At 43.4% G+C, this 26,157-nt stretch overlaps 1 protein-coding gene across 2 annotated transcripts in view; it reads left to right on the top strand.

Annotated features, from left to right (window-relative positions):
- dph1 (diphthamide biosynthesis 1) overlaps nt 1-26,157 on the top strand; it is an 804,031-nt gene that overhangs the window by 323,706 nt on the left and 454,168 nt on the right. The gene's annotated exons all lie outside the window — the stretch shown is intronic.

The following is a 26,157-nucleotide window of genomic DNA, read 5'->3' as shown; positions in this document are numbered from 1 at the left end:
TCTGGTCACCTCATTATAGGAAGGGTGTGGAAGCTGTGGAGAGGGTGCAGAGGAGATTTACCAGGATGTTGCCTGGTTTGGAGAACAAGTCATGTGAAGCAAGGTTAGCAGAGCTGGGACTTTTCTCTTTGGAGCGTAGAAGAATGAGAGGGGACTTGATAGAGGTCTACAAGATTATGAGAGGCATAGATAGGGTGGATAGTTAGTACCTGTTTCCCAGGGCTAACAGGGAAACAGCACATGGATGAAAGAAAAATGGAGGGCTATGGGGTAGTGTGGGTTTAGTACTTTTTTTTTAAGGATTATATGGGTCGGCACAACATGGAGGGCTGAAGGGCCTGTACTGTGCCGTAGTGTTCTATGGTTCTATGGTTTTATTAGTTCTCATCAGCTGATTATAGGAAGGATGTAGAAGCTTTAGAGAGGATGTAGAGGAGATTTACCAGGATGCTGCCTGGATTAGGGAGTGTGCCTTATGAGGAAAGACTGAGCAAGCTAGGGCCATCCTCTTTTCAGTGAAGAAGGATGAGAGGTGACTTGATAAAAGGTGATAGATAGAGTAGCATAGAGGCATAGATAGAGTGAACAGCCAGAGACTTGCCCGGGGCAGAAATGGCTAATACAAGGGGGCATATTTTTAAGGTGATTGTAGGAAAGTATAGGGGGGGATATTAGAGGTATCTTTTTACACAGAGTGTGTGGTGGGTGTGTGGAATGCCCTGCCTGGGGTGGTGGTAGAGGCTGATACATTAGGGGCATTTAAGAAACCCTTAGATGGGTATGTGGGTGATAGAAAATTGGAGGGCTTTACAGGAGGGAAGGGTTAGATTGATGCTGGAGCAGGTTCAAAGGTCAGCACAATGTTGTGGGCCGGAAGGCCTGAACAGTATTGTGATGTTCTATGTTGTATGTTCTTCAGCCTGTCTCACAGTGATCTATTCTAATATCAAGTATGCCTTGCTTCCGGGGTCATAGATATGAATCCCTCTAGTGCCTCCTCTGGGATAAGTGAATTTAGTGAAGTTCTTCACCTCAGGGGGTGTTTCAGGCAAGAAGCAGAGGTGCAGTTAGGGAAGGAGAGAGCAGTGAGAAATGGACATGGGCTTTATGGAGTATGAACACTGGCCAGAAACTGTTGCGTCGAACAGCTGGTTTCTGTGTTTTGATCCTCTAAAATAGACAATGTGGTGGGTCTCATTTGCTGATCTTGTTAACAAACCATTGACAACTGTATTCATCCATCATATGTCTGGCCCCGACTTAAATGCTTGGTTCTATTGGTAATACTCACTCCGACACCTTTGACAAACTTCCGTCAATGCACAATGGAGATTATCCTATCTGGTAAGGGATCACCAGTGTCCAGGTACAGAAAGTGGTGGATCTGGCCCAGGTGATCAAAGGCACCATCGATTAGATTTACATGGAGTGCTGATGCAAGGAAACAGCATTCATCGACAGATCCTCACCATTCAGGCCATGCCTCTCTTGTCACTACTACTATCGGGCAGGAGGTACAGGAACTGTTATTACCCAACAACCATCAAGGTTCTTGAACCTGCATGGATAACTTCACTCACTTTCAAGGACTCACAACTCATGTTCTCAGTATTATTTTTTACTTGCATAGTTTGTCTTCTTTTACACATTGGTTGTTTGTTTATGTATTTTTTTTGGAATTCTATTTCATTTCTTTTTTTTTTCTCCTATAAATGACTGCAAGAAAATGAATCTCAAGGTAGTATATGATAACATGTACATTGATAATAAATTTACACAGGAGCAAGTCCCACTTCGTTGTTCATCCCACTTGCTCAAATTGATGTGATTTTTGTCACTGATAGTTCGTGAGTATTAAGCAGCCAAACAATTCAGAATTAGTTTGCTCACCACAGTTTCAAACATCCAGGTTTGGAGTTACCAGAAACAGCCGGGAGTGAAAATGAAACAATTTCACTACATCAGTAAGTTAGAACCTATGGAGAATTTGAAGGTATCAACAATCATCTTGAATGTTACAATGAAAATGAAGGTTTGTAGGATGCAACCATCGACTGCATTGTATGAAAGCACTCCCATTGTCTACACAAGCTGTCTGCGCTGATTTTGTTCACTTACAGTCAAAAGGGCACAATGTGGATGAATTCCTCAGTCGCTAAGTATTAGGAACTAATATGCAGTTTTATAGTATTGTAGTAGTATTAGTATTCTAATTTGTTCTGTATTTCACTTAAATACATAGTTTACTCAGTTTGTCTTTTTTATATCTTTTTAACTATTTCCATGAAACTTTGCCTAATTGGGGCAGCTGCTTACAATGTACTGTCCTGCTGTCTCCCAATTAACCAGAATCCACTGTATACGTCACCATATACTATCCTGAGATTCATTTTATTGCAGGCATTCACAGTAGAATTAAAAAAACATCAGAATTAATGAAAGACTGCTCACGAGCAAATACTGACTTAACAGTCTCTGTGCAAATACAAAAACAAATATATAAATAGACGCACACATAAATAAATAAATACATACATACATACATACATACATACATACATACGTACCGAGAACATATTAATCAGGTTTGATATCACCAGCATATGTTGTGAAAATTGTTGTCTCTATGGCAGCAGTACAGTATAATACATAATCGTAGAGAAAAAACTGAATTACACTAAGTATATATAAGGATATTAAATAGTTAAATAAGCAGAGCAAAAATAAAATTTAAAAAAGTAGTGAGCTCGTGTTCATGGGTTCAATGCCCATTCAGAAATCTGATGGCAGAGGGGAAGAAGCTATTCCTGAATCATTGAGTGTGTGCCTTCAGACTCCTATACGTGAATTGTAGAGTTCTTGAAAATAAGTCTATAGTTGTGGAATCAGTGAGTGAAGTTATCCACGTCGTTCAGGAGCCTGATGGTTATCCGGTAATAATTGTTCCTGAACCTGGTGGTGTGCGACCTGAATGTCAGGCCACAACTGTGTCGCTACTGATGTGGTCTTTTCGATGAGGCCCTGTCTGCTTGCTCAGATTGATGTACTGCGGCATTCATTAAAGGGGTTTGTAGGGGATTAGCCCATTGACACAGCCAATATAAAACTAATGCATAAAGTAGGTGATCTGTTCAATGATTTTACTTCAGTCTGATGGTCCTTTGTTTGTACTGATTGACTGCCTTTTGTACTGACATGACCTCACTAAAAAGAATGGCTTTTGATTATCCAGTGGTTGTGATATATATAAATTTTCTAAAAATATCTTTTTATATATTAGTTGCAACAGGCATACTAGTGTCTTGGTTCCAATTGATGTTTCATTTGGGAGGTGTGCACGGCCCAGAAATGCCTCAGGTTGTCAGTAAGTGTGATTCGCAATTGGCACGCAGCTGTTTCTTCCAGGGAAGCGTTCGATTTGGTCAAGAATTCAATCACCTAGACTGAAGCAGCCAATTTTGAGTTTTGCCTCCAGGCCCATTTAATAATTTATTTAGCAAATTAAATGTAACACATGTTACATGAATCTATTCCCATTGGAATGAGGTGGTATATGGTTTGGCCCAGCCACAGGCCTGCTCTCAGTTGATTTGCCACCCTGCAGAGTTGACGGGGGTGGGGGTGGCTTTGGAGCAGCCCGTCTCCAGTACTGGGCTTCTGCTCACCCTTCAACAGCCCATGACCAACAGAAGTTGTAAAAAAGATTGAAAAAAATGTGCAGCCTGAGTCGTCCTGCAGTATTTCCTGTCTACACTGGGCTAGCCATCGCTGAAGCTGCAGTTGTGGGAGGAAATAAATTCGCAATATTTTGGCTTGAAATGTTCATGCAGACGCTGCTTGACCTGCTGAGATCCTCCAGTAGATTGTGCCTTGTTCTAGGTTCCAGCATCTGCTGTCTCTCATATCTTCACTGAAAACCCTGTTGCCTGTATTCTGCCTCATCACCCATTGGCACACTGACATGACAGGCTTCAGGTCCTGCAAGCCCTTTACATTGAAATACTCATCCTTGTATTTCCATTCCCCCCTGAACTCAGCTCTCTCAGTCACTGTGACCTCTACCAACCCTCTGTGGTCGCTGCCTTCACTTGTGACTCTCATCCATTTCCATCTGCTGACTTCCTTTAGACTCCTTTTATTCTCATGTTCTCAGTCTTAAATATTTATTTATTCGTTCACTCTCTGTCACCCACCTTCAGCCCAGTTTTGATGCAGTTTAGCCACATCTTGCATCCCATGGGCTCTAACCTTCTGGACAGTTTTCCCTTGTGCAATTTTGTCAGAAACCTTACTTAGGCCCACATCGTCTGAATCTAATTGGTCAAACAGGATCTCCCCCCTCAACAAAACCATGCTGACTTGGATTAATCCCTGATTTCCCAAACGTAGATTAATCCTATTCCTCAGATTTCTATCCAATAAATTCCCTGCCACTGACATTAGACTCACCTCTAAAGCACAAGGCAGAAGCACGTTGGGATACTGCGCACTTGCCTAGATGAGAGCAGTGCCAACACCGCTCAATTGTAGGTGGTGCAGTAGAGTAGGAGTCAGCGTAACGCTATTACTGCCCCAGTGTTCCGGCTTCAATTCCTGCCACCGTCTGTAAGGAGTTTGCACGTTCTCCCCGTGACCTGGGTTTCCTCTCACGTTCTGAAGACACAAGGGTTAGTAGGTTAATCAATTGCATGGCCAAAATTGGCAGTTGCGGGCTTGTTGGGCCAGAAGGGCCTGTTACCACGCTGTATCTTTAAAGAAACAAGCCAATAATAAATAAATAAACAAATAAAATGCAGTTAGTTTCCTATCACTGACATTAGATGCACAAGCCCGCAATTACTACCTTATCCCTGCTGCCCTTTTGACTGAACGCACTTTCTTCCTGTCACCTGACACTTTTGTACATGGCCAGCAAAGATAAATTAATCATTCTTAGAAAATTTCTGTCAGGCCCCAGGGCTCCTTACCCCGACTGCTGCTCGGTATGCTCTCAGGCCCGGGCACTACTGCCTCAATTCAACGCATATCCAACCTTTCCAATTCGGCTCAGCGCTTAATTCGATCAAGCCTCGGTTTTCTCCATGCTGCCACGCCCGGGCATGGGCCCCGTTGCCGTGTCTCTGCACTCCCTCCACTTGTCTCAGAATCAGGTTTATTATCATTGACATATGTCATAAAAATTTTTTTTACAGCAATTGTATAGTGCAGGACATAAAAAAGTACCATAAATGTAATAGTGCAAAAAATGAGCAAAATAATGAGGTAGTATTCCTGAGTTGAGAAACCTTACTCTACCATAACTAAATTGCTTCATGCTTCTCCCCCGACTTCCTCGTCCACAGATGCTGCTTCACCCCCTGAATTCCTCCAGCAGTTTGATTTTTGTTCCTGTTTTATGATACTGAATTTCACCTTGCCTCCAGTTCTAAAATATAAGTCTTAGGTTTTTATATGGTTTGAGATGGTATGGCCTACATAGAGCGCTGATCTCAACATCACCGAGGCTGTCTGGGATTCCCTGGAGAGACAGAAGCAAGCGAGACAGCCAAAGTCTGCAGAAGAACTGTGGCAAGTTCTCCAAGATGCTTGGAACAACCTACCAGCCGATTTTCTTATAAACCTGCACAACAGTATAGTCAGGCCTAATTCTGCTCATATGTCTAATGCTTTTAAGAGTAAAGTAGTAGTAAAATTTTGATATTTAGAAGCTTTTCATTTCGTTATTTTTGAAAGCATCTTCACTTTGAAAATTATTTTTTACATGTGCCTAAGACTTTTGCACGGTACTGTAATTTCTGGACCATCCCTTACCCTTCCACAGCCTCCTTGAAGGTTACAGCGCTTCAGTAATGATCACCAAATAGAGAGGCAAAACAAGCAGGCATGCAGGGACTTTGTAAATGAGAAGAAGATTCTTGCCCAGTAATCTTTTGAGCTAGAAGTTCCACACCTCCACCATCCTCTCCAGAAAAAAATGCCTTCTCCTTGAGCCCTCTCTAATACTTCTTGTACTTCCTTTAATCTTCACCTGCAGCACGATGTTAGGGTAAGAACAATGGTAAGCTAGTGAAAGACAAAGTGAACAGATCTTTCCAAGGTCAGCCTAGACCATATGACCGAATGGCCTTTCCATATTACATAAACACAAGAGATTCTGCAGATGCTGGAGATCCAAAGTAACAAACACAAAACGCTGGAGGAACTCAGCAGGTCAGGCAGCATCTATGGAGGGAAATAAACAGTCAACATTTCGGGCCAAGACCCTTCTGGAAAAGAAGGGGGAGAAAGACAGAATGATGAGGTGGGGGAGGGAAGGAGTACAAGCTTGCAGGTGATAGGTGAGACTAGGTGAGGGGGAAATGTCAGTGGGTGGGGGAGGGGTGAAGTAAGAAGCTGGGAGGTAACAGATGAAAGAGGTAAAAGGCTGAAGAAGAAGGAATGTGACAGAAGAGAGTGAACCATGGAGAAAGGGAAGATGGAGGGCCGCCAGAGTGAGGTGATGGGTAGGTAAGGAGAAGAGAAGGGTAAGAGGGAAGCCAGAACAGGGAATGGAAAAGGAGAGTAGGGGAGCAGTGAGAAATAACTCAAAAGTTGGAGAAATCAATGTTTATGCAATCAGGTTGGAGGCTATGCAGATGGAACATGAGGTGTTGCTCCTCCAACCTGAGTTTGACCTCATTGTGGCTGTAGAGGAGACCATGGACCAACATTACCTGAAGCATAAAGGAAGGTGGAATGAATTGTTTCATTAGTAGAATCAGCCCAAAAACATTCTGTGGGAAGACAAATCTCGGGATTGTATACTGCATACATACTTGGATAATAAATCTGCTTTGAATCTTTGACTTCGAACCTTCGAATCTGGGTCTCATAAATTTAGATTCAGTAGAAGAATGTACAAGCCAGCCATGGAACTCAATTTGTATCCAGAGCTAAAATTTTTTGCATTAGAGCAGGAGCATTTATTCTAAATGCAGGGACACAGGTGGTTCACAGATGCCTATCTCCTGTGGCCTTACTCAGTCCAGCCTTGGTGTGTTCTTGCCTTCTCTGGGTAATAAAGGGCGGCCATTGATACCATCTGTGCTGGTGCGGCCCAGTGCAAGGAGGAATATTAAAAAGGTCAGAGGTTTTTTTTTGTAATTTTTTTTAATTGAAGTTCATCATCAAACAAACATTTTCATAAGATGTATTTCAGACATTGTACATATATATCATATATATCACAAATCTCCACAAAGTATTTATCTGAGGTACACACATAGAAAAAAGAGTGGAGAGAAAAAACAAGCAAAAGGGAAGAACTATGTACAAGTAGGGAGTGATCTTTTGTTTTTACAACAGATTCATTGATTTGTGAGAATAAAATCAGGCCTATGAGGCATTATTTAGTTAAACCATTTTTCCCAGTATGAAACAAATTGTTCCAAATTGGATAAAATTCTCTTACGTTTGATTGGATTTAATAGCCCATTGACATTAAAAGAAATGAATTTTACCTTGTCCTTAGCCATCAGTATTTATCTGTCAATGTACCATTGAAATTAGAATAAAACTTAATTGATCTACTCCCTGAACAAATACGAACCAAGAAACGCAGATAACAACAAAAATGGCAACGAACATGTGATTCCAAGGCTGAGGTCTCTAGTAAATGACCCTGCGTTGAGCTAGAGGAAATGTCTAGCTGTGGGGGATAACCCCTCCTACTTGTGAGTTGAGGGCCCCCAGTGCAGTATTCATAAGTCAGTGAACAAATCCATTACACAGAAAAGATTTCCCTGTGTACTCCTATAAATACATATATATATATATATATATATATACATACACACACACACACACACACACATATATATACATTACATACATATGTGTATATTCTCATTTTGGTGGGGAAAAAGGAGTAAGTGAGCGAATAAAGAATAACAACTAAGTAATATAAAATCCACATTATTATAAGTATTTCTCAACATAGGTATATCACTGTGTACTTTTGCTTTCATTTAGCTTCTCAACATTTTTAAAGTTAGCTAAACCTTATGGCTCTTCGGAAGGGGGTGAGGACTGTCTTTGGGAAACTCCTGGTCTCTTCCTGATATATTTCTCTCGGCCTCCTCCTGTCTCCTGCCTTCTTGATTCTCGCGCTATTTCCCAAGCGGAGCGGGATAATTCCTCAGTCAGGCTTTCCCTCATTTTGGTGACACTGACGGGCAAACCTCTGGCCTTCATGTCTGTAGTCGCCTCTTCCACCGTCTGGTACAACTGCGTCCCATTGTCATAAAACACTCAAAGTTTAGCAGGGTATGGAGTTTGAAATCTAATCTTATTTTGCTTTAGTACTTGCTTTACTTCAGAGTATTCTTTGTGTTTCTGCAGGACCGCGGGGGGGGGGGGGGGGGGAGTAATCTTGGTCAAAATATATTAATTTATTGTCAAAAAACATTCTCTTCTTACCCCAGGCCATTTGTAGAATCTGCGTCTTGGTGCTGTACTGAAGGAATTTAGTTATTATAGAGCGTGACTTTCTGTCCTGGTTAGGTTTCGGAACCAGCGCGCGGTGTGTCCTCTCGATTTCCAGCTTCATAACCGAGGGAATATCCAGTGCGTCCCGCAGTAGCTTTTCGACAAACTCCGTCATAGACTCCGCTCCTTCGGGAACGTTATAGATTCTGATATTTTTCCGTCGTGATCTTCCCTCCAGGTCAAGCAGTTTACCTTCTTGGTGATGTAATATTTTTATTGTCTTACTCAGTATCCGTTCCACGGTTTGAACACGATCTTCCACCTTCTTGATTCGAGTCTCTGCCACCACTATTTTTTGATTAACACTGGCGAGCTCTGCCTTAATATCCCGGAGCTGCTGCTTTATATTTCTTTCTGGACCTCCATTATTTCTTTCAGGATTTCGAAGATATTCGCCGCTTCGACTGAACGAGGCACGACAGCCGCCTCGCTAGCACGCGGTCGGGTCGGAAAGCCGCTCGCTGCACTCCTCGCAGACGCAGGCTCCACAGTGTTGCTTTTTTAATTTCCGTTCCTTTTCCCCATTCTTGCCCCTCTTTTCAGTTCAAATATTTTTCGAAAAATATTATATTTGATGGAATAACGGGCTTAATACGCGTTTTTCCGGAGGAGCCAGTGACCTAAGCTGCCATTCTCGACGATGACGTCACCGGATCCGGTCAGAGGTATTTTATTGCATGAGGGTTGTCAGAGCATGGAGTGACCTACCAGAAGCTGCTGGAAGCAAAAATATATAAAAGCTTTTAAGATGAAAAAGCTGAAAGGTCGTTGGGAAAGGGCAGGAAATTGAGAATAAATGGTTGAGTATTTCAAAGAGACAATACACATATGATGGGCCTTCTGTGCTGTGTGCTTTTGTGTATCTTCTGTGGACAATTCAATCTCAAGATTTAAGGAAAAATTAGACAAAGTATATGAGGGAGAGAAGAAATATTAAAGGTTACGAGGAAAGGGCAATAGAATTATATTAGACAATTTTGTGATGGATATAGCATGAGAGAGCTTTATTAATGTCCCAGTGCACCTTAAGTGTAAAAGATATTTCCAATATCTGCACTAAGGTACGGCCATCAAGTGTGGTGGAACAATGACAGGCAGGGGAAGTTAAAATGCAGAGATAAGACGGTTGAAAGCTGAATGTTCATGGACTACACTCCGTGTACACTCACTGCCTCCTGTACAGATAAATTATTCACTGAGTGCATGTTCGTGGTCTTCTGCTGCTGTAGCCCGTCCACTTCAAGGTTCAATGTTCAGAGATGCTCTTCTGCACACCACTGTTGTAACCTGTGAATTATTGTCACCGTTCTGTCAGCTTGAACCTGTCTGGCCATTTTCCTGTAACCTCTGTCATTAGCAAGGCATTTTTACCCACAGAACTGCCGCGCCCTGGATTTTTTTTGTTGTTTTTCACACCATTCTCTGTAAACTCTAGAGTCTGTTGTGTGTGAAAATCCCAGGAGATGAGCAATTTCTGTGATACTCAAACCACCTGATTTGGCACCAAAAATTATTCCACAGTCAAAGTCACTTAGCTCACATTTCTTCCCTCATTCTGATGTTTTGTCTAAACAACAATTGAACCTCTTGACCATGTCAGCATGCTTTTATGCATTGGGTTGCTGGCGCATGATTGGCTGATTAGATACTTGCATTAGCGAGCAGCTATACAGGTGCATCTAATAAATTGGCCGCTGAGTCCTGATGAAGTGTCGCGGCCTGAAACGTTGACTCCATAGATGCTGCCTGACCTGCTGAGTTCCTCCAGCATTTTGTGTGTGTTGCTCTGGATTTCCAGCATCTGCGGTTTTTCTCTTGTTTGTTACTAAGTATATAGTGTTTGTTAACACACTTGAAGGGCAGCAGGTGTGAAGAAAGCAAATGTGTGTGCACGTGTGTATGGTAAGTCAGTGTGTGTTTTCTCAGTAATGGGCTCTTTTGAAGGCCACAATCACAGTGCGTTGTCTGCTGCGTTGAGTAGCATATGATCCCGAGAAAATAAATTCTATGTGGTTACAATTGCTGGAATTATTGGGTGAATGAAATGACTACAATGACTTAGGCAATGCAGCACTATATTAGATGGTTGGCTCTATGAGTATTAGACGTATGGGAGAGTTAACCTCTGAAACAAATTAGCTTTTCACTAGCTTGATTAGCCACAGCATGAGAACTGTCAGAGAAATGTAATCTTTGTATCGGTGAAGTCATATAAAGAGCCTTGACAATTCAGAGTATTTTTATATGTGTCTGCATCTTCAGGTTTCCAAGCACTCCCCACTGCTCATGAATTTACATCTACTTCACTGACAAGTGGCTGCAGCTTTGATGTTTCACGCAAAAGCAAATCAGAAATGAAGGCGAATTAGAGTTGGTTTCAGACAGCAGACAGACTAATAATGGGGGAAAAAAATCGGCAAACTGGAATAAAAGCATAACATTCTGGAAATCCCTGGCAGAGGGCCCATGTGCATCCGAAGACAAGTGATCAATCCCAGCAGTGGGGGCCTTGCCAGGGATGCTAACCTGTTCCAAAGAGCCATCTGCCCTCCTGCGGCACTGTTCTGATGAAGAACAGGCGAGTTCTCCCTAGTGTCCTGACCCTATATTTAATCTCACAACCAGCATCACTAAAAATAGATTATCTTCTCATTATCTCGATACAGTTTTTAGAGTCCTGCTGTCCGTTAATTTGTTACAATAGTGGGTGAACTTCCATAGTATTACATTGCAAGTGAAGTTCTCTGGGAAACCTTTGTTGTTTCCTTCAGCCACAAATGCCCCTTTTGTGGATAAACATAATAGATCCTTTACAAAGATACTAACTGTAGAGGGAGAGAGATTAGCTTTATTTATCACATGTACATCGTAACATACAATGAAATGTGTCATTTTTGTCAACGACCAACGCAGCCCAAAGGTGCCCTGGAGTCAGCCGGCAAATGTTGCCGTGCTTCCACTGCTAGTGTGGCATTGACTACACGTTACCAACCTGTACGTCTTTGGAAGGTGGGAGTAAACCAACGCGGTCATGGGGAGAACACACAAATTCCAGGCGGGCAGCAGTGGGAATTGAACCTTGATCGCTTATGCTGCAAAACATTACACTAACTGCTACGCTACCGTGCGGCCCCACTTGTACAAATGTAATAAATCATTCACAGAATTACCAATGGTACATGGAAACACTATTTTATAACATTAGGCTATAAAATACAGGAGCAGAATTAGGCCATTTGTCCAGTTGAGTTTGCTCCGCCATTTCATCATGGCTCTTCTTCTTATCATGTCTATGGACAGTCTATCCATGGCCCAGCCAGAACTGGACACATTTTTGCACCTTGTTGTTGAATTCGACAAGATCTGCAACAGTACAGGGTTCCTGTAGCGATGGGCATTGCAGGAGATGTTGCATAGTTCGTGGCTCAGTCCCATATTTACAAGTTGTCGGGCTGGTTGTATATCCCCATTTGCTTAGTGACAACTTTGAACGACCTACACCAGTCCTCAGTCTGTTAAGGCACTTCCAGGTTGCAATCAGCTCCTGGGGGAAGGCTTTCATCCGGTGGGATTCCCATCGTTGGGGGTTGTTTGAGACTGGCGAGCTGGTCTTTCCACAAGGCGATGCGGGCTTCAGATGGGGTTGATTGTAATGGAACAACACTGTTCATGAAGCTTTTCCTTGACTTAGGAGGCTGGGTGTGGGTGTATGACCATGCAGAGGGTGCCTCTCTCCTGATGTTTGATGGAGTCGTTCTTTCTTGCTGGCTACCGTTGTTCTTATATCCGGGGAGCGATACCCACCAAGACATATAGGTTGTTGGCTTGTTGGTTTTAAACAACCTGTGATAAGTTGGCAGCTTGCATTCACAACGGCATCCATCTTCTTAGCATGAGTAGGTCTTTCCCATGCAGGGCAGGCGTAGTCGGCAGTGGAACAGCAAAGAGCGAGTGCACTGGCTCGCAGTGTTTTTGAGCTTGCTCTCCATTTTGTGTCAGTGAGCTTATTCCGGATGTTGTTTCGTGCGCTCACTTTTGCCTTTGTCTTATTGATGTGGTGCTTGAAAGTGAGGCATCTGTCAGGGGTGACTCCTAAGTAGATAGGGTGCTCGCAATGCGTCAGTGTGGCTACACACCGGGTTCCTTTAAGCTGTCGTTTGGCTTCACGGTTCCTGAGGTGGAATGCACAAACCTGCGTCTTTGATGGGTTTGCACGGAGGTGGTTTTCTTCATCGTAGGATGTTAGTCCCTCCAAGGCCTCAGAAAGCGTTTTCTCCAAGGTGTTAAAATCAGTGCTTCGAGCAGTGATGCATAAGTCATCAGCATATATAAAACGGCATGTGACATCATCTATAGGTTGGTCATCCGTGTAGGTGTTGTACAGCAGCGGAACGAGCACACTTCCCCGAGGAAGACCATTCTTCTGAATACACCACCCGCTCCGCTTCCCACCTAGTTCAACATGGAACCAGCGACTCTGAAGCATGTCCTCTAACAGCTCTGTTAAGTGAATATCTTCTGTCATCTCTAGGATCTTGCGGAGGAGACGTCTGTGGTTCAATGTATCGTAAGCTGCTGACAAATCTACAAAAAGAGCACCCTTTACCATCCCTTGTTCAAAAGCATCTTCGATATATTGTGTGAGGTTGAGCAGTTGGCTTGTTGCTGATTTGCCGGGGTGGAAGCCTGCTTGCTGTGGAATGATCTTCTCACCTACAGTTGGTGCTATCCTACTGAGCGTCAGGCGTTCAAACAGCTTATTGATGTGGCAAAGCAGTGAGACTGGCCGAAAACGCTTAGGATCTGAGGGATCTTTTCCAGGCTTTAATAGTGCTATTACCTGTGACCTCTGCCAAATATTAGGTAGCTTGTGTGTTGCCAGACAGGGGTTTAACAATCGTAGGAGCCATTTCTTTGCTTGCTGTCCAAAATGCTTTATCTGCTCCGATGCTATGTTGTCAAGACCAATTGCTTTCCCGTGTTTTAGACTAGATGTACCAATTTCCAGCTCTTCCATGGTGAATGGTCCAGTGAAGCCAGGGTCATCGCTGTACTTCTTCCTATCTAGTTGTGCTCGTGGTTGTTCCTTGTTAGTTTTTCCATTTAAGAGCAACTGGTGTTCAGCTTGGTTAGCAGACACATTGGGATGTTGGGCAGCTTTCTTGGTATCGCCTCCAAGTTTGCGTAAGAGAGACCATGCCTTCTTGCTGTTTTTTGTAAGATCTGTTGTCTCTCTCAAAGGTGTTCCAGATGTTTTGACACTCTTGAGAGATACTTAACATCACCCTCTCACTGGCAGTTATTGTTTCCTCTGAGAAGGGGTCAGATTCAAACATTGAGACATACTCCCTGTAGAGTTCAGCATTCTCTTTGGTGAGACCAGAGATGTAGTGCGCTCTACAACCTCGGGGTTTTTCTCTCAGCCTCAGTCTCCTGTCGTATCCCCTCATGATCCGACCAATCAAGAATCTATTAACCCCTGCCTTAAATATACAGTTCATGAAGTCTTGGCCTCCACAGCTGCCTATGGCAAAGAATTCCACAGATTCACCACTCTCTGGCTAAAGAAATTCCTCCTCATCTCCGTTCTAAAAGGCTGCCCCTCTATTCTGAGGCTGTGTCCTCTGGTCTTAATCTCCCCCACTATAGGAAACATCCTCTCCACAACCACTCCATCAAGACCTTCCACCATTCAATAGGTTTCAACTATTATCACTGACGTACAGTGGCAGGCAAAAGTTTGGGCACCCCTGGTCAAAATTTCTGTTACTGTGAATAGTTAAGTGAGTAGGAGATGAACTGATCTCCAAAAGTCATAAAGTTAAACATGAAACATTCTTTTCAACATTTTAAGCAAGATTAGTGTATTATTTTTGTTTTGTACAATTTTAGATTGAAAAAAAGGAAAGGAGCACCATGCAAAAGTTTGGGCACCCCAAGAGATGAGGTCTCATACCTCCTTAATTAGCTTGTTAGGGCTGTGGCTTGTTCACAGTCATCATTAGGAAAGGTCAGGGGATGCAAATTTCAAAGCTTTATAAGTACCCTGACTTCTCAAACCTTGTCCCAACAATCAGCAGCCATGGGCTCCTCTAAGCAGCTGCCTAGGACTCTGAAAATTAAAATGAATGATGCCCACAAAGCAGGAGAAGGCTATAAGGAGATAGCAAAGCGTTTTCAGGTAGCCGTTTCCTCAGTTCGTAATGTGATTAAGAAATGGCAGTTAACAGGAATGGTGGAGGTCAAGCTGAGGTCTGGAAGACCAAGAAAACTTTCCCAGAGAACTGCTGGTAGGATTGCTAGAAAGGCAAATCAAACCCCGTTTGACTGCAAAAGACCTTTAGAAAGATTTACCAGACCCTGGGGTGGTGGTGCACTGTTCTACTGTGCAGCGACACCTGCACAAATATGACCTTAATGGAAGAGTCATCAGAAGAAAACCTTTCCTGCATCCTCACCACAAAATTCAGTGTCAGAAGTTTGCAAAGGAACATCTAAACAAGCCTGATGCATTTTGGAAACAAGTCCTGTGGACTGATGAAGTTAAAATAGAACTTTTTGGCCGCAATGAGCAAAGGTATGTTTGGAGAAAAAAGGGTGCAGAATTTCATGAAAAGAACACCTCTCCAACTGTTAAGCACAGGGGCGGATTGATCATGCTTTGGGCTTGTGTTGCAGCCAGTGGCAAGGGGAACATTTCACTGGTAGAGGGAAGAATGAATTCAATTAAATACCAGTAAATTCTGGAAGCAAACTTCACACCGTCTGTAAAAAAGCTGAAGATGAAAAGAGGATGGCTTCTACAACAGGATAATGATCCTAAACACACCTCAAAATCCACAATGGAATATCTCAAGAGGCACAAGCTGAAGGTTTTGCAATGGCCCTCACAGTCCCCCGACCTAAACATCATCGAAAATCTGAAGATAGACCTCAAAAGAGCAGTGAATGCAAGATGGCCCAAGAATCTCACAGAACTAGAAGCCTTTTTCAAGGAAGAATGGGTGAAAATCCACCAAAGAATTGAAAGACTTAGCTGGCTACAGAAAGCGTTTACAAGCTGTGATACTTGCCAAAGGGGGTGTTACTAAGTACTGACCATGCAGGGTGCCCAAACTTTTGCTTTGGGCCCTTTTCCTTTTTTGTTATTTTGAAACTGTAAAAGATGGGAAAAAAAAGTAATCTTGCTTAAGATATTAAAGAAGTGTGTCATCTTTCTTCTTTCTTCTTCTTACAGAAACATCTGCATGATGCTAAGCCAGGGCACGTCATCAGTGATGTTATCTGGGGTTGTCAGGTGTTTCGGGTCTTTCAACATCATACACCCTCACCTAGGCGACCCGACCAGGGTTGATCAGATCCCGGCCTATGCCCTAGCAGCAACCCATGGATCTGCCCTCTTTATCCAGAGCCATCTTGATGCTTTCTCTGCTGCATCTGTGGTGGTAGAAATGGCTGTTCTTCTTCTCTCTCCCGTGATTCCAGGTGCAGTGTATACTTGGCAGAGCGACTGGCCTGCAAAGCCACGACACCCGACCTCCAAGGGCCAACCCTTTGCTCTCCAGCCTCTTCTTTGGCAGTTGTTCTTCAGATCTTCATACTTGGCTCTTTTCCGTTCGTAGGCCTCCTCCATGCGTTCTTCCCATGGCACGGTAAGCTCAAGCATAAGATCGTGCTTCGATGAGTCGGACCACAACACGATGTCAGGCCGCAATGTAGTCTCTGTGATGTGGGAAGGAAACTGCAGCTGATCACTGTTGTCATTATCTGCAATCTCCTCTCCACACCACTTTTGGCCACTGTTTCCAACACTAGATCTACGTCCTCATCAAATCCCTGCCACTCTGCTGTCTGGCAGGCTTTGGGCCTTCTGATCTGCACGGTCTGAGATGTGATGTTGGGATGCCCAGCTTGCACCACGTGGAGGCTCTGGGTACTGTGGGGTGTTTCCTGACCCTGCTCCTCCTCTGTCTCACCAGATCGGGAATCTGTGCATTGTGGTGCTCTCTGTTGCTCTTTAGACTTCAACCTTGATCGGTGGATTTTCAAGCCTCTCTGGTTCTTACAAATTTTGCCACAGATGCACTGTATAATCGTTGTCATTTGTCCATTGTACTGGGTCGATAGCCTTGTATCCATCCAGCTGGGAAGCTCTTCTGCCCTCCCCCCCCGGGCTACCCTGGGGGTACCTTTCCATTCTGTGATCCATAGCCGTCTTGGATACCCCTTTAACTTTACGCCTTTTGGAAATCAAGTCATCTTTTACTCACTTAGCTATTCACAGTAACAGAAATTTTGACCAGGGGTGCCCAAACTTTTGCATGCCACTGTATATTCTGAAATTTGACTAAAACAAGATAAATTCTGCAGATGCTAGAAATCCCCAAGCCACACACAAAATGCTGGAGGAACTCAGCAGGTCAGGCAGCATCTACGGAAAAAAAGTACAGTCAACATTTCGGGCTGAGACCCTTCAGCAGGACTGGAGAAAAAAAGACGAGTAGACTTAAAAGGTGGGAGAGGGGAGAGAGAAACACAAGGCGATGGATGAAACTGGGAGGGAGAGGGATGAAGTAAAGAGCTGGGAAGTTGATTGGTGAAAGAGATACAGGGCTGGTGAAGGAGCAGTCTGATAGGAGAAAGCAGAAGGCCCTGGACAAAAGAAAAGGGGGGAGGAGCACCAGAGAGACACGATGGGCAGTTAAGGAGATAGGATGAGAGAGGGAAAGGGGGATGGGGAATGGTGAAGGGGTGGGGGAGCATTACTGGAAGTTAGAGAAATCAATGTTCATGCCATCAGGTTGGAGGATACCTAGACAGAATACAAGGTGGTGTTCCTCCAGTCTGAGTGTGGCCTCATCACAACAGTAGAGGAGGCCATGGATTGATTTATTGGGATGGGGAAGTGGAATTAAAATGGGTGGCCACTGGGAGGTCCCGCTTCTTCTGGCAGACAACGCATAGGTGCTTGGTGAGCCAGTCTCCCAATCTATGTCGGGCCTCACCACTCTATAGGAGGCCACACTGGAAGCACCGAACACAGTATGTGACCCCAACAGACTCACAGGTGAAGTGTCACCTCACCTGGAAGGACTGTTTAGGGTCCTGAATGGTAGTGAGGGAGGAGGTGCAGGGGCAGGTGTAGCACTTGTTCCGCTTGCAAGGATAAGCACCAGGAGGGAGATCAATGGAGAGTGACAGATGGACAAGGGAGTCACATAGGGAACAATCCCTGTGGAAAGCACAGAGTGTGGCGGAAGGGAAGGCTGTGTTATAAGGCATAAAAAATCACCCTAAGTTGCAAAATAAACAAATGATGCAAAAGCTGATAATGAGGTGGTGTCAATGAGTTCATAGACCGTTCAGAAATCTAATGGTGGAAGGGAAAAAGCTGTTCCTGAATCATTGAGTGTGGGTCTTTAGGCTCCTGCTCCTCCTCCTTGGTGGTAGCAATTAGAAGTGGGCATGTCCCAGGTGATGATGGTCTTCTTACGGCACCACCTCTTGAAGATTACCTCAATGGCAAGGAAGGGTTATGCCCACAATAGGAATGGCTGAGTCTATAACCCTCTGCTGTTTCTTGTGATCCTCTGCATCAGTGCCTGTGTACCGGGTGTGATGCAACCCCCTTCTGTAGAAATGTGCAAGAATCTTTGGTGACATACCAAATCTCCTCAGACTCCTAATGAAGTAGAGCCACAAGCCAGTCTTCTTCATGATTGCAGCAATGTGTTGGGCCCAGGATAGATCCTCTGAGATGCTGACACCCAGGACTGTGAAGCTAGTGTAGATGGGGAGAGCTGTCTGCTTAGACATGGTGGGTTACAGAGATCTGGCCGAGACCCTTCTTTCAGACTAAAAAGGAAGAGGGAAGATGCCAGAATTAAAAGTTTGGGGGGGGGGGGGGTGGTAGCTAGAAGGTGGTAGGTGAAGCCAGGTGCATTGAAGAGTTAAAGGGAGGAAGGAATCTCTTAGGTGAAGGGAGTGGACCATAAGGGAACGGGAAGGAGGAAAGGATCTGGCGGGTGGGTGATAGGCAGGTGAGAAGAGGTAAGAGGCCATAGTGGGCAATAGATGAAGAGAGGAGGGGGAAGGAAGTATTTTTTAAAGAGGCCAGGACCAACATGCTGGAATGGGAATTGGGATTAAAATGTTTGGCCACCAGGAAGGTCTGCTATTGGCAGATGGAGCTGAGGTGTATGACGAATTTACAACGCCTCTCACCAGTATTCACATTTACTTCAATCTGGAACAGGAGAAAATAGAACAGATGTTAGGCAAGTTAGATGAAAGGAAGTCTTGAGATACAATGATTCAAGAGCAGTGCCGTTAGAATATCCTTGGATGGGAAGTTACACGTTCACAAATAGTCAGAAGAGGTCAAGTGAGGTCTGAGCCTCAGTCTAGATCAGAAATTGCAGAAGATCAAAAAGCTAAGGTACCTGCAAAAGAAATGTGAGAGGGTGAAAGGCAGGGCAAATAACTGAGTGCAAAGTGAATTGATGGGAATTTGGTAGGATGGGCTTTATACAGGGCACAGTCAAGCACAGAGACAGGGAAGGAGTTAAAGAAAACATGAGAGGGTGGAAGACAGGGCAAATAACTGAGTGCAAAGCAAGGTTTAGAGAGAATAAAACAGAATTGTTGATGTCCAATAACAATTTGTATCTATATGATATTTTTAATAAAGTAAAACATTAAAAGTAAAAGTCAAAGTAATTTATTATCAAAGTACATATGTGTCACCACATACTACCTGAATATTTATTTTCTTGCGGGCGTTTACAGGAAAATAAAGAAATACAGTGAGATCATAGCAACTGGACAATGTTCCCTCAAATTTGGAGTGACCAGAGTGTGCAAAAATCTTGTGCTATGCAATATTTCTGCCCAGTGACAACAACGTGTGCACTGAATAACTTCTTCAATAAAAACAGTATAAATAATCATCGCAAACTCCATGTTATCAACACCGTCTGCATCAGAAACCGCAAAAGGAAATGCAATTGTGTACGATCATGAAATATACTTACCATGCCAATGAGGTATAGGGTGACAGCCCTTTGTGCACAGTTTAATTTAAATTCTGTGCACTAGTAGCAAAAGGTGTGTGTGTATTTGTGCGCACACACGCACTCCTTAGAGGGAACATTGGTTGTGGAGTTCTTGAAAGTGTAGGTTGAGGAATCAGTTCAGTGTTGAGGTGAGTGAAGTTATTCACGCTGGTTCAAGGACCTGTTGGTTGTAGGGTAGTAACGTTTCCTGATCCTGGTGGTGTGGAACCTAAGGCTCCTGTACCTCCTTCCTGAAGGGCAGCAATGAGAAAAAAGCATGGCCTACATGGTGGGGTCCTTGATGATGGATGCTGCTCCTTGTAGGTGTGCTCACTGGAGGGGAGGGCTTTTACTAGTGATGGACTAGGCAGTATCCACCACGTTTTCTAGGCTTTTTTGTTCTTGGGAATTGGTGTTTCCATACCAGGCTGTGATGCAACCAGTCAGGAATCTCTGCGCTGTGCATCTATAGAATTTCATCAAAGTTTTGGATGACATGCCAAATCTACACACGCTTTGCAAAGTAGAGAAGGTTAGATCAATTGTCAGTTTGCTTCAGATTCACATACAATTTATGTATCACATGCGCATCAATACATACAGTGACATTTTATTTGTTGTTTAACAGGAGTAAGGAATATGAAGATAACTTGAATGTGAGGGTTAGGTATAGATTAGCCCATATCTGCTTGAATGACAAGACAGCTTCAAAGAGCTGTATGGTTTTTCCATGCTTCATAATCAAACCTCTTTCCTGAGATCTCCTAAATGACATGATCTTTCTCTTCAAGTTATATGTAGCAATAATTCTTTGTTATTCACAGATATTGTCAGTTGGCTGTCTGCACAGCTGACCTAGATGTTGTTATAAGGTCCTTATCATTTGCAAATAGGAGATTGCTGAATACCTTGCTGTAAAGACAACCATTGATATCCTATAGTTGCACAGAATTAACAAAATGAAACACTGCTCTTCCCAACATGTCTGCATGAACTTCCCCGTACTTAACTTGATTCATGTCACTTCATATACCTTTCTTTATTAAAAAATTAAGAAGTAGTTCAAAGAAAGAGAAAAAAGGTAGTGTTCATGGATTCCGTATCAATTCAGAAATCTGATGGTAGAGGGGAAAAAGCTATTCCTGAATTGTTGAATGTGTGCCTTCAGGCTCCTGTACCTCAACCCTGATGGTGGCAATGAGAAGAGGGATTGTCCCGGGTGAATGGGGTTCTTAATGATGGATGCTGCCATTTTGAGGCATCACTTTGTCCTAAATGCTGGGGTGGCAAGTGCCCATGATGGAGCTGACTGAGTTCACAACTTTCTGCAGCTTCTTTCAATCCTATGCAGTGTCCCCCACCTACACCAGAGGGTGATGCAGCCAGTCGGAATGCTTTCCACAGTACATCTGTAGAAATTTGCAAGAGTCTGCCGACATCCCAAATCTCCTCAGACTCCCAATGAAAAATGGCCGCTGTTGTGCCTTCGTTGTAACTGCATCAATAGGTTGGGCCCAGGATAGGTCGTCAACAACACTTAGGAACAAACGGGGTTTAATTCCCCACTGCCTGTAAGGAGTTTGTACACTCTCCTCGTGACGGTGTGGATTTCCTCGAGGTGCTCCGGTTTCCTCCCACATTCCAAAGGTGTATGCATTACGATTAGTTAGTTGTGGGCACGCTCTGTTAGTGCCGTAAGTGTGATGACACTTGCAGGCCGCCCCAGCACATTCCATGGACTGTGTTGGTTGTGACACGAAACTGCCGTATTTCACTCTCTATTTTGACGTACATGAAGCTAATCAAAGTTTAAAGTTTCAACGTTCATATATTATCAAAGTATGTATGCAGTATACAACCCTGAAATTCAACCTCCTCACAGCAAAGAACCACGGAACCAGCCTGCCCAAAGAAAAACGGCAAACACCCCCACCCCCTGCTCACGGAGAAATCATACAAACAGCAACAAAAGAAACAAGCGAAAACACAGGATATAAAAACACAAAAGGCATATTTCAGTACAGTTCGGCTCAGTGTTCGTTATCAAAATTCACCCAAATGTAGTAACAAAAAAGAGCAACCAGAACAAGAACTCATCATAAACCTGAGAGTGCAAATCTACAATCCGTGTCGATTAAACCATCCACCGACAGCATCGAGGGGAAGAGCGATCACCCGAACGCTAGGACCTTCCCTGGGAGCAGTGAGCAAGAGACCCTCTTATCAGTCATAAAATTTGTCCTTTCATGGCAGCAGTTCAGTGCAGACATAACAAATTGATATAAGGTACAATTAACTAATTAATTAGTTAATAAGTGTCACGTAAGAGGACACAAAGTAACTACTTTTTTTCTCTTTTTCCATTTTATTTAATTTAACATACAATCTCTGTCATTTACCATTTTAAATTATTATATACAGTATTGCAATGTACTGCTGACACAATACAAATTTTATGACGTATGCTGGTGATAGTAAACCTGATCCTGATAATATTCAGAGATGGCAGACGAGAAGAAGCCGTTCCTATAATGGTACGTTGCTTCCTCTCTACATCAATTCTAAATATAATGCCTGGCAATCTATGTTTCTATCCAACTTTAAACAACCACATTAGTTTTCTATCCACTGTAACAGTGATGAGATCATACAATAGATGTTTTCTATTGTAATGTTCTTTCTCAGTCTTGATATGTTTATTTTTAGGAACACCATGCATCCTTAATACATGCTGCATCTCTCCTCATCATACACTGCCACAGAGCTGCTTAATATCTGTCAGTCCTAAAACAGTATTATTACACTTCAACACCTTATATTCTGTCTGGGTAGCCTTCAACCTGATGGCATGAACATCGATTTCTCAAACCTCCAGTATTGGACCCCCCCCCCCCCCCCCTTCACCATTCCCCATCCCCTTTTCCATCTCATCTTCTCTCCTTGCCTGCCCATTGTCTCCCACTGGTGCTTTTCCCCTTTTTTCTTTCTTCCAGGGCCTTCTGTTTTCTCCTGTTAAGACACCCCTTCTCTAGCCTGTATCTTTTCCATCAAATCAATTTTCCAGCTCTTCGCTTCCCCCTTCCCCCTCCCAGTTTCACCTGTCATCTTCTGTTTCTCCCTCCCCTCCCCCATTTTATAACTCTACTCCTCATCTTTTTTTCTCCAATCCTGCTGTAGGGTTTCAGCCTGAAACATCGACTGTACTATTTTCCACAGATGCTGCCTGGCATGCAGAGCTCCTCCACCATTTTGTGTGTGTCTCCTGGATTTCCGGCCTCAGCAGATTTTCTCTTATTTATACCATTCCATGAGAAGAACTTCCTGCAGATGATGAAAATCTAGAATTCAAATAGAAATGCTGGAAATTTTCAGTAGGTTAGGAGAAGCTGGAGAAACAAAAGATAATATTTCAGACCAATCTTTGGTGAGATCTGGAACTGTTAATGTGTAAAAGAGCCAAGAAAATGTTTCACTCATGACATTTTTTTGACATAATTAGAAATGTAGATGTCATGGGTGAAAGAAGAAAGTTCTGATGGAAAGTCCATGTCCTATAATATTATTCCCATCCCCACAGTTGCTGCCTGGTTTACTGAATTGTTCAAATTGTTTTATTTCTTGTAGAATTTGTTTTCCTCATGACTCTGACGCTGCTGTGAGTTTTTCATTGACTATAAGCTTGTTCCAACATTTCCTGGTAAACTATTGCCCTCTGTCCTGTTTGTTCTTCACGGTGTACAGCAGTTGCATGTCCGTACTTTCTTCTCTCTGGTCACATGGGTGTAATAGGGCAGTGCGAGCTGGCCCGACAGGAAAGAACACAGTTTGAACAATTAGCGTCTGTGGGAGAGCCTGTTACCGCGCTGTATCTCTAAATTTATAAAATAAACATAATTGTATTGATGATACATAGTGAAGACACTGCAGCATTCACGGAGGGAACCTGCGTGCTGGGTAAGATGCCAGCTATGGGGGGGAGGTGGTTGGTGCCAGGTGATGTCAAGTATAAAATATATTTTTAAGAAAGCGCACTGACATAACCCCCTGTGCCGCCCAATTACACCCATGTGACCAATTAACCTACTAACCCATATGTCATTTGGAATGTGGAAGGAAGCTGGAGCACCTGGAGGAAACCCACGCAACCTTAGGGAAAACAGACAAAATCCTTATAGGCAGCAGGGAATTAAACCTGGGTTACTGGCACTGTAGAGCGTTACACTAACTGCTATGCTACCATGCCACTGTATGTTTTTCAATTCCACCCACAATGAGTGTTTTTGGAGTTGCTCTTATTGGCAAGTGCGTGGTACTCCAACATGTTGCTGCCTTGTGCCACGGAGATGGTAGAACTGCTTTGGCAAATGTGAACATAGGCCTGTTGCTGCAGAATATCTTGAATCTAATCTTGTAGTCAAACATTTCTGTGGTAGGTATATTCCAGTATGGTATTTATATCCCAGTAATATCTCTCCCTTCCCTTCCTCTCTTTTCACCTTTTCCTCACCTTTCTTCCATGGTCTACTGTCCAGTCAGATTCATCCTTGTTCAGCCTTTTACGACTTCCACCTATCCCCATCCAGGTTCTTACTGCATCTCACCTTTCTCCTCATCTGATCAAACCTATCACCTGCCATCTTGTACTCTTTCCCCACACCCCCCCCCCACCTTTTTAATTGGCTTCTGCCCCCTTCATTTCCAGTCCTGATGAAGGGTCTCTGGCCAAAACATTGACTTACGATAACGTGATACTCTCATGACAGAGGGGAGACCATTGATGAAGTAGCTTCAGATACTCAGGTCCACCGTGTCTGTCCCTTCCCATTCATACTATTCCTCTGGATTTCTGTTTCCGTGCACAGTTCTGTCACCCTCTTCCATACCAGTCTCTCCCTTTCCCAGCTTTAGAGAACGCAGCATAAATCATAAATAAAATGAAAGCTTCTTCCTTTCTTTGTAAATTGCCCTCAGAATTATAATATCCTTCAAAGGATCGCTTGCTCTGCACTGAAACACTTTTGTCGTTTAGTAGTTAGTCGTGACAATTTCACTGTGCTGATGGGATATATTGGGTAGAATTTGTTTAAAAGCTGTGATTTAAAATTTATGGCAGAAGATTGACAGCATGAATGAAAAAGCTCACTCTGTCTCTTTGAAAAGGAAAGGAGTATAACGAGCCTGTTCCTTGCTCTTCGAATCGATTCAAAACAGCCTTTTATCAGAAGTCTCAGGAAATATTTCAAAAGTTAATAAATTGTAGTCCCGCTCTGATGTGCAGAAGTGAGATGCGAATAGATGTGACATGTGCACACACCAGTGATTGGCTGAGCAGTTTCTGAGCGTGAATCAAGTATATTTGCTCTGCAGCAAAATAGAAACTGTTTTGTAGGTGTCCTCGTTGCCTTTGTTATATGTCAGTGTTCTGGATTTTCGATTCTCGCTGCCTTACTGATCTGCGCTTGGCTGGTTCATCTGCGGAATTTTACAGAGATTCTGCTGTGTCATGGGTAACTTGTGCATTGTTTTATGCATTTCTGCAGTGCCGTGGGATACAGAGAACGCAGGGCCACGGGAAACTGTAGCCTCCTCTGCTTTCCAGTAATTCTCTCCACTTGCTCCCCCAGATTTCTCCACCACTGTTGGGTTGAGCTCTCAACTCTAGAATTTCTTCCCTAAACGCCTTCTACATATTCTGTAAACAGCTTCAAAAAGACACTCCTCCTTGGTCAAGATTTTAATCACCTGTTCTAAAACCTCCTTATATAATTTGATGGCAAGTTTTGATCGATAGCTCTCCAATAAAATGCCTTGGGGTATCTTACTTTGTCTGGGGCTTGAATTTTTTGTTTTTTATATTTGGTTCAACTGGAGAGTACTTTTTCAGTTACTAACATTGTGGGAATCAGATTATTTTTGGTTGTAAGACAAAAAACAAGTGGATCAATTTTTGGTTCCTGCAGTAAACTACAACTGAATTAGTACGGATGGCAATAATACCTATACCTATCCGCAGTGTTACCTTAACCACAAGAGATTCTGCAGATCACAGACATGAGAAAGTCTGCAGATGCTGGAAATCCAAGCAACTCACACAAAATGCTGGAGGAGCTCAGCAGGTCAGGCAGCATCTGTGGAGAGGAACAGATGTTTCAGGCCGAGACCTTCTTCAGGACTGGAAAAGAAAGGGGAAGACGGCAGAATAAAAAGGTGAGGGGGTGGGAGAGGAAGGAGGATAGCTAGGAAGTGATAGGGTGGGAAAGGTCAAGAGCTGGAGAAGAAGGAATCTGGTAGGAGGGGAGAGTGGGCCATGGGAGAAATGCTAGGAGAATTGATAGGCAGGCGAGGAGAAGTAAAAGGCCAGAGTGAGGAATAAAAGAAGAGGGGAGGGTAATGGAAAAAAAAACTGTTGGAAATCCAGAGTAACACAAACAGAACGTTGGAAGTACTCAGTAGGTCAGGTGGCATCTATGGAGAGGAATGAACAAGCAACAATTCAGACTGAAACTCTTCATCAGGATTCATGAAAGGTCACAATGGGGTGCACTGGCTGTTTCTTTAATAAAGATGTGCTGGGTTA

Source organism: Hemitrygon akajei, chromosome 8, assembly GCF_048418815.1.
Source record: "Hemitrygon akajei chromosome 8, sHemAka1.3, whole genome shotgun sequence".
NCBI lineage: Eukaryota > Metazoa > Chordata > Chondrichthyes > Myliobatiformes > Dasyatidae > Hemitrygon > Hemitrygon akajei.
The sequence above is the reverse complement of the archived record's forward strand: the minus strand, read 5'-3'. Positions and strand labels throughout refer to the sequence as shown.